This window comes from Pan troglodytes, chromosome 15 (assembly GCF_028858775.2).
Source record: "Pan troglodytes isolate AG18354 chromosome 15, NHGRI_mPanTro3-v2.0_pri, whole genome shotgun sequence".
NCBI classification, from domain to species: domain Eukaryota; kingdom Metazoa; phylum Chordata; class Mammalia; order Primates; family Hominidae; genus Pan; species Pan troglodytes.
The window spans coordinates 14,407,437-14,415,379 of NC_072413.2; the positions used below are offsets into that span (position 1 = coordinate 14,407,437).

Consider the following 7,943-nt stretch of genomic DNA (forward strand, 5'->3'; position numbering starts at 1 on the left):
GGGGGTTGGGACCTCAGGTGTCCTGTAGAAAGTGGTAGTGTTCTTAGAGCAGTTTTTAGAGCAGCCCCTTGGCCTCAGGGAGGGACACAGGGCTCCTTTTCTGTCAGAGAGAGAGAGTTGGGGGAACAAGGAGAGAGGGCTTCCCATGGCTCCGGTTTCAAGGTGTTGACCTGGGTTTGAAGAACGGAGATAAACCTTGTGGGAAACAACAGGTTTAAGCCACTCTCCCCTCATTTCCTACTTCTTTCTCTTCCTCTAGGTACAGCTGTTGGGAGCTGCCTCTCCTGCCCTCAATCTCCTTGCATGTGGTTCCAGAGGGAAGAAGAGGGGAAAAAAAGGATGAAGAATATTGTTTCAGTGCTGGGGGAGGTGAGCTTACAGCAGGGGTTTAGATGGGCATTACCTCATGGGATAAAAGCAATTTTCTCCCTCTCCAGCCCTCTCACAGATGTGAAACAACCGGCAGATCTGACTTTCCCACCCCTAACCATCGGAGGGGATGATGTGACTTGAAATCTGTGCTTCTCGATTGAGAGGCTGGTGGGGGAAAGAGAGGTCAGGAAAAGGGGCCAGATGTGTGTTCAGGGATCCCCAGAGAGTTGAGGGAGACTAGCATCTCCTCAGGTTAAGGAAGGCAAAATGCCCATTCCTGATCCCAGATTGCTTGGATACTGTGCCTGGGAGTCCTCCCACCTCGCCTTAATTCCTGTCTCCACACACAGCTTGGCCAAGTTTCTTCCCGTGTTGGAGTCTCACTCCCAATCCCCTACTCTATCTCTCCAGGAGTCTACAAAGCACTTTGAAATCTGAAGTTTGTGGGAGGTGGCTGTATCCCACAAATACTCTGAGGTGCAACATGACTTGACTGGTAATGAGGCAACCATCCCACCTAGGGCAGAGTTCAAGGACTGCCTTCAAGAGGGGCTGGCCTCGGTTTGCCTGTTACAGAAGCCAAGGGCTAACAGAGGCTGCCCTCTGCCTCACAAAGAAGGAGATAAATGGGTCCACTGGAGAACAACGGTCACAATCAAGTCTTAATGATGAATTAATAATTCATAATTACCCCAGACTTGCAGATAAGCACAAGCCCACTGGAATTATTTCCCAGGGAGGATCACAGTCAGAAAGGGTGAGAAGGGGACTTCAGTATAGACATTACTTCCAGAGGCCGTTAAGTTCATTCCTCTGCTTCCCAACCAGAACCTGGAAGAGATTCATTAGCTTCCTTGTCTGATTCCTCCTAACAGCTACCACCCCCTGAGCTTCTAAACAGTGCCATATTACCCCTCTGTTCTTCATAAGGCCAGAGGACCATTCCTGCCAAAGTGACCTCAGAGTCTGGACTCTGGATTTCTGGGGTCTCTCTGTTCTCTGCTCCCCATTCTGCTATTTACGTGTGAGTTCCCCTGTAGGAGGGCCTGGTGCTAGGTGTCCCGGTGAGATGTGGACATCTTTCTGGCTCTTCTCCTTCTCTTATCGAAGTCCTCACATGGTGGGAAAATACCTCTCTAATGCTATGTAGAAAGAGAAGCAGGGAGTGCCCCTTCTAGCGTGGATGCCTTTGGTTCCCAGATCTGGATTTGAGGGGCTGGCTCTATCTCTTAAGAAGACATTTAACTAGCATCGGTAATGGAGATGGGGCCTAAATAGGGCTAGGGAGGCACACCCAACTCCAGACCCAGCTCTCTGCTGTTCCCCTTCCCAGTGCACACAATCCCAATTCCCACTCCAGAAAAATTTTTAAAAACATATCTTAAAAAAAAAAACCTCGAAGAGCCAAGCAGACCCTCAGCTTCAAGGTATCTCCTCATTCTCTCTCTCTCTCTCTGTCTCTCTGAATCTACAAAGAAGGAGTGAGTTTTGTCTCTCCAAGTACTCAGAGCCTTAGATCACAAAGGGGCCTTAGATCCTGGTCTTTAGGAGGTCTTTGACCACCACCTCTGCTGTGGCACGACCTTTGTCAAAACGCTAGAAAGAAAAGAGACTGGCTCTTAGACCAAGGGGATTTGGGATTTGAAAGGACTTCCAATTCCAGTTCTATAGATTTCCTTCCTATTAGCCTCTTCATGTGCATTAAATGTAAATGGCAGGCTAAACCTACAGGATGAAGAGAGTTGAAAGACTGCTGCCTAAAAATACCCTTGTCCAAATCTGTGGGTGCAGAAGCACATTGAAAAGCAGCTACCCAGCCTGGCGGTGTGGCACATGCCTGCAGTCTCACATACTTAAGAGGCTAAGGTGGGAGGACTAATTGAGCCCAGGAGTTTGAGGCTTCAGTGAACTATGATGGTGCCACAACACTCCAGCCTGGGAAACAGAACTGGACCCCAATTCCAAAAAAAAAAAAAAAAAGTAGTTACCCAGGTAAGGTGGATGATCAAGTACACCCAGTGAGAAGCACACAAACCTTACCCTTTACCCAAACTCTCTCCCTTACCTGGCACATTTCTGGTCTCTAGAGGAGAATCAGTTAGGGGGTGTGACCCAAGTTACCCAGATAATTAACTGTGGAAGCACAAGGTTTTTTTTTCACTCCTTTAACGTCTAAATATGAGAGATCTTTACATCTCTTGCCTAGCTCACTCTTATTCTCTACCCTCTCCCCAACACGCACGCAAATCCTAACAACAAAAAATCCTAAACATAGGAAGACAAACCTTCCTGACCTACCATTTTGGCCCACCTGCAACCCCTGTCCCCCGCCCCCCCCCCAATTTTTTTCTCTCCTGAGCCTCTGCTCTTGGCTTCTAAAATTAAAAAAAAAAGAAGAAGAAGAAGGAATTTTCAATAGTCCCACTTGTCAAGCGAAGACCATCTGTTAACCTTCAACAGCAGCGAAAGCCATGTGAACTCTTGGTGAACCAAGATTGAAGTCATAAATCACGCGTACAAAGGCGGCTGCGGAGGCTGGCGCGGGCTGCTGCACCTTTAACGCTTTCTGGGGCTGACAGGCGGCGGCCCAGCTAAAGTTCACAGCGCCCGGGGAGGGCCCGCCTCCGCCTCCCCTCCCACCCCCGCCTCCCCTCCCACCCCCGCCTCCCCTCCCACCCCCGCCTCCCCTCCCACCCCCGCCTCCCCTCCCACCCCCGCCTCCCCTCCCACCCCCGCCTCCCCTCCCACCCCCGCCTCCCCTCCCACCCCCGCCTCCCCTCCCCCAGCCCGGCCCCGGCCCCCAGCCCCGGACCGGTCCGCCGCGCGGCCACCTGAGCTGCGAGCTGAGGAGGCCCCTTGGCTGTTCCCGCAAAGGGCCGGGGGGGCGCATTTTCTCTCCTGCCAGCCAGCTCCATCCTGGTGGTTTATTCCCGGCCTTCCCTCACCCCCCACCCCCACAGCCTGCTGTATGTAAATAGGGAAATAGATCTACACGGACACAATAATTTAGCTTGGTTGGTCTTTGGCATTTTCTATAAGACCCCAAGAGGTGGACTTTCCTCTCCCCTTCCTCCTTTTAGAAATGGCATCCTTCATCTCTGTCTATGCAGGCCCAATTATCCAGATCCTCGGGGCTCCAATAGGGTCTGAGTCATTGGAACCAGGAACACCTGGCTGAAACATGCCACATAATTAGATTTTCTTTTTCTTTACCTTTTCTTTCTTATTTTTATAAGAGGCCCGGAATTAGCCTCTTCGACTGGGGCGGAGTAGCTGGGGTGTGGGAAAGGAACACCTTCATACAACTTCCAGCTTTCAGCCCCTTGGAGAGATTTCCAAATTCCCCTGAGCTGCTAGCACTTCCTTTCCTCGATCTCTCGGCCACCTCCTCCTCCTTCTCCGATCTTTTTTTTCCCCCTCCTCCCACTGTCTTCTCTATGGTTTAATCAAAGTTCAGCGACTCCACTTGCCTCTCCTCTCATTTCTTTCGGAAAGCGGAAACCAGACGATCCAGCGGCCACAGGACGAGTCGCCCCAACTCAACCCCAGCAGGACGCTGGAAGGGCCTCCCTTGCCCACCTCTCTTCGCTGGCACTGGCCTCCCACACCCGGGTCTGCAGTCCCTCCACCATCTCACAGGTGTGCAGCCGCTAGGCCTGGGGGATCCGAATGACTGGGGCTGGATAGGAATGCCTTCGTGTTTCCCAAGACCCCCGGGCCTGTTCCACAAAGTTTGAAGGGTGGGTACACCCCGACCCAGGCAAGTTGCTCCCCCAAACCCATGACTGACTAATCTGATATGACAAAAGCCCATGATGGATTTGGTGTATGTTAATTCACAATGCCCTTTCCTTCAGAATTTAACTATAAGTTAATACACACCGGAAACCACGTGCATACACACTCCTTAATGGGCTTAGGTATTAGCGAGTCCTAACGATGCCTACAAATGTGCTCTGTGCTCTGTGGACCCCTCAAGATTTATGGGCCTTGAGCTCTCTGAAGCTGTAAACAAGGAGAAAAAAAAAAAAAAAGAGAAAGCGAAAGCGACTGGGGGGAAGAGACAGAGGCCTGACTCGCCCCTCCAGGTTTTGGAGAGAAGGGATTCTTTATGTATTTTCCTTTCCTTGCAAGCTCGGTGCGTGTGGGTTTTGGCATTGGTCTGGGGATGGTGTTCTGCCTGAATGCTGGTGTGCGTGGGCAGTGTGTTGTTTGCGTGCTGGGGTAGGATGCCTGCCTCTTCGGATTGCTGTGCAGGGGCCTGAACACAGCAGGCATTTGTGAGCATATATGCGTGAGTGTGCACTGTGTTAGGGTGTGTGTGTGTGTATGTGTGTGTGTGTGAGAGAGAGAGAGAGAGACAGAGAAGGAGAGGCAGGCTTCCCCCTGGGCCAGGCTGCTGTCCCTTGAACGGTGGTGAACAAATCTCTAACAACAATCATAATAACAATAATTAATGAATAATAATAATAAAACAGTAGTTAACAGTCCCTCCATAACAGAATAACAATAAAATGCATGAGGAAATATTTTGAGGTGGAGACAGAAGGAGTCAGGATCACAGAATCTGAGGGGGAGATAGGAAAGGAAGGGAGGAAGAAAGCTTCTTAATATGCTCTTGGCGGGGCTGGGGTTGGGAACCCCTTTTCCAGACAAGGGACAGAAGAGGGGAAGGAGAGCCAGGAGGCCACTCTTTGTTGCTTTTTTTCTCAGGCTTCTGCTTTGTGTGATCAGGGAAGGGATCCCACATTTGGGAATGGTTAATGGATTTTGGGACTCTCTAGGAGCCCCTGTTTTAAGAAGGAGGCCAAATGTGTAGGCTCAGGCCAAGGGGCAGAGATGAATGAGGTGATGACCACAGCCTTGATCCGGCAGGAGCTCAGAGATGCCCGGGAAGTCAGGGTGCCCGAACGGAAGCAGAAAAACACTTATGTCTGCTGGGAAGTTGGGAGAGCCAGGCTGGGGCTCCGGCAGGCCCAGGGAAAGTTCCCTTTCTAGGCCCTTTATTAAAAAATTTAAAAGGAGGAGTTGAGGCGCCTTGAATTTTCCTTCGTGAGTTTGGAGACCAGCCGATTTTTCATGAAGTAAGCAAAGACCGCGGTCCTGGATCCTGCAACATATACCTCATTTTCTCCAGGTACAGTTTTCTGGTCATTTAATTAGTTTGTTTTCTTGGGGGAGATGGGAATCACAGGGGTAGAGATAGTAAGTTTGCTAGAGAGGAAGCCACCCCACAGTTTCAGGTCTAACGAAATCCCTCCTTTAAAAACATTTGTACCCCCAATAAAAATAAAATTAAAGAGGAATATAGAAACACAAATTAGCCAACTTTTTTAAAAGAGAAAAAAGACAAGAAAATCATTGTAACAAATGAGCGTGAGAACTTCTAAAAAATTTGTCACGAACCCTTTCAGAGGTCTGAATTCTTTTTCAGTAGCCGGTGACCCATTTGGTCTGAAAAGAGAAATACACTATCCACTGAGTCACTTATTTAAAGCCAGCACACACACACACACACACACACACACACACACACACACGCATTCAGAAAGCCCTGGGTGCCCTCGCATTTGAAAACAACACCGGGTGGAGGACGCTGCGATACCTAATTGGACAAAACAGCAATAAAATAAGACCAGTGAGAGTGCTGAGCACAGGGCGCAGGGCTAGGGCCCGGGTTTTGTGTTCCAGGCCGCCAGAGAGGCAGCGGCCCCGGGCGATGTGGCGCCGGGTGGTCAGGCACCGGCTGGCGACTCTGCTTGGCCTCCGCAGCCCGGCCTGCAGCCCCTTTCCCCCAGCCTCTGGGCCTCGTGGGCTCTCTCCGCTCCGACGCCTGTTCGGGCCTTCCCTGTTGAGAGGGTTTTAGGCCGAAGGGCCAAATGACTCAAGCCAGATTCTGCTTTTTCATTTTTCTCCCTTAGGCCTCTCCACTTGCCCGAGCTCTCAGCCACCAGGAGACAGACGGAAGGGGCTTCTGGGCTGTGTTGGGAGCGGGCACTGTCCCCTACTCACTCCTGCACAGTTTCCCAAAGTCCAGCGACCTCCAATCCTCCTTGGGGAAAAAAATACCAGTACCCAGACACCTCTGCACCCTGTTATATGACTGGGCTTGCTTCAGGAATATCTTACAAAGAAGAAGAAGAAGAAGGAGGAATGGCTTGGAGTCATGTTTACATCTAGTTCTTCTGATCCATTCACATCTGGAGAGTTTATTTGTAACTCCCTCTATAACTCTCTGTTTGGAGGCACTGGTGGCTCTACTGACAGACTGATGTCTAGGAAATATTGCTCTATGTCTAACCGTACCTAAATGTGCTGTGGTTGTATTTACAGATTTACGTTTGAGGGAAATATAATTATTTCCATTGTATTTGTGCATATACAGTAGTTATAGGAGCAGATTTATATATGGGAAAATATGCGACTCTCTTACAGCCATCCGGCTTTATGTACATTTGATATCCTGACAGATTTCTATCTCTGAACAGCTATATAGATAAAAACGTATATTGTTAGAATTATGTATGAGGAGATATATACTTATTGATTGCAAAATAGTGTATTTAGAGCATTCACTTAGAGCCATATATGGCTATGGAGAGATTTCTATATTATTATCACTATATATAGGCATATCTATTTATAACTGCATAGTTATAAAAATAGACATAAGTAATTATAGTCCTATATGTGCATGCTGCAATCTCTCTCTAGAGTTATAGACACTTTCAAATATAACTCTATAGAGAGATCTGTATGTATATAAGGTGTAATTATCTTGTGATGTGTTTACGTTGGGACTTAGGCCTGTCTGTCCAGAACAGACATATTTATATGTAGGGGCTGGGAGAGACTTATTCACAGATATCTGCAGAGGGCCAACTGGAAACACTATATCTGCCCTCTAGGAAACCAGCTAGGAGAGTTGTGTACTTATGGAGGGATGGAGTTACAAAAGGGTAAATAGAGCTCAGGGAGCCTTAAGGAGGGGAGGTGAATGGAGGGTTGGTGGGCTCAGTTTGAACAGATAGTGGGAGGAAAGGGGTAAACACCAGCACCCACCAGAAGGCAAGAACCAGTTTTGTGAGGTGCTGGCGCAGACGACTGTGGACAAGGAGCTTGTAAAATGAGAAGCGGCTAACAGTCCTGCCACCTCAACCTGAGACACTCTCCACCGAGGAAGCAGCCTTCAGTTTGGCTTTTAGTGCACTGTAGGATAGGGACTGTCGTGTCACTCCTGTAGTCCTAGAGCGTTTCTGTTGAACCCTAATTTTTAGGTCTCAAAGAGTGGGCTTCAGAGATAAAGAGGTTTAGGCAGGGACAGGGCGAGGAGCGTGGGGTGTACTTTCGCTTTCCAATAAGTGAGGCAATCCAGGAAAGTGAGTTAATTTGGCCAAATAAAGCTTGTTTTTATGTGGGCCTCCTGTGCCCTGGTGGGGATGTAGGATGGGACCAGAATCTGGTGGACTGAGGAGTGAATTTCCAAGTATTGGGCCTGCTCTGATGGGGGCTTGGGGAGGTTGTCCTCACCACCCGCCCTCTTTCTCTGAGGCCTGAGTGGCCTAATTCCC

At 49.3% G+C, this 7,943-nt stretch overlaps 1 long non-coding RNA gene across 2 annotated transcripts; it reads left to right on the forward strand.

The window, feature by feature from the left end:
• Positions 1 to 263: 263 nt before the first annotated feature.
• On the forward strand, positions 264 to 7,475 carry LOC134808265 (uncharacterized). Of its 2 annotated transcripts, none has more exons than XR_010150854.1 (3): positions 264 to 369; positions 3,868 to 5,509; positions 6,294 to 7,475. It is a non-coding gene; the product is annotated as an uncharacterized LOC134808265 (long non-coding RNA). The 2 variants fall into 2 exon arrangements; XR_010150855.1 differs by having other exon boundaries at positions 3,868 to 4,011.
• The last annotated feature ends 468 nt before the right edge of the window (positions 7,476 to 7,943 follow it).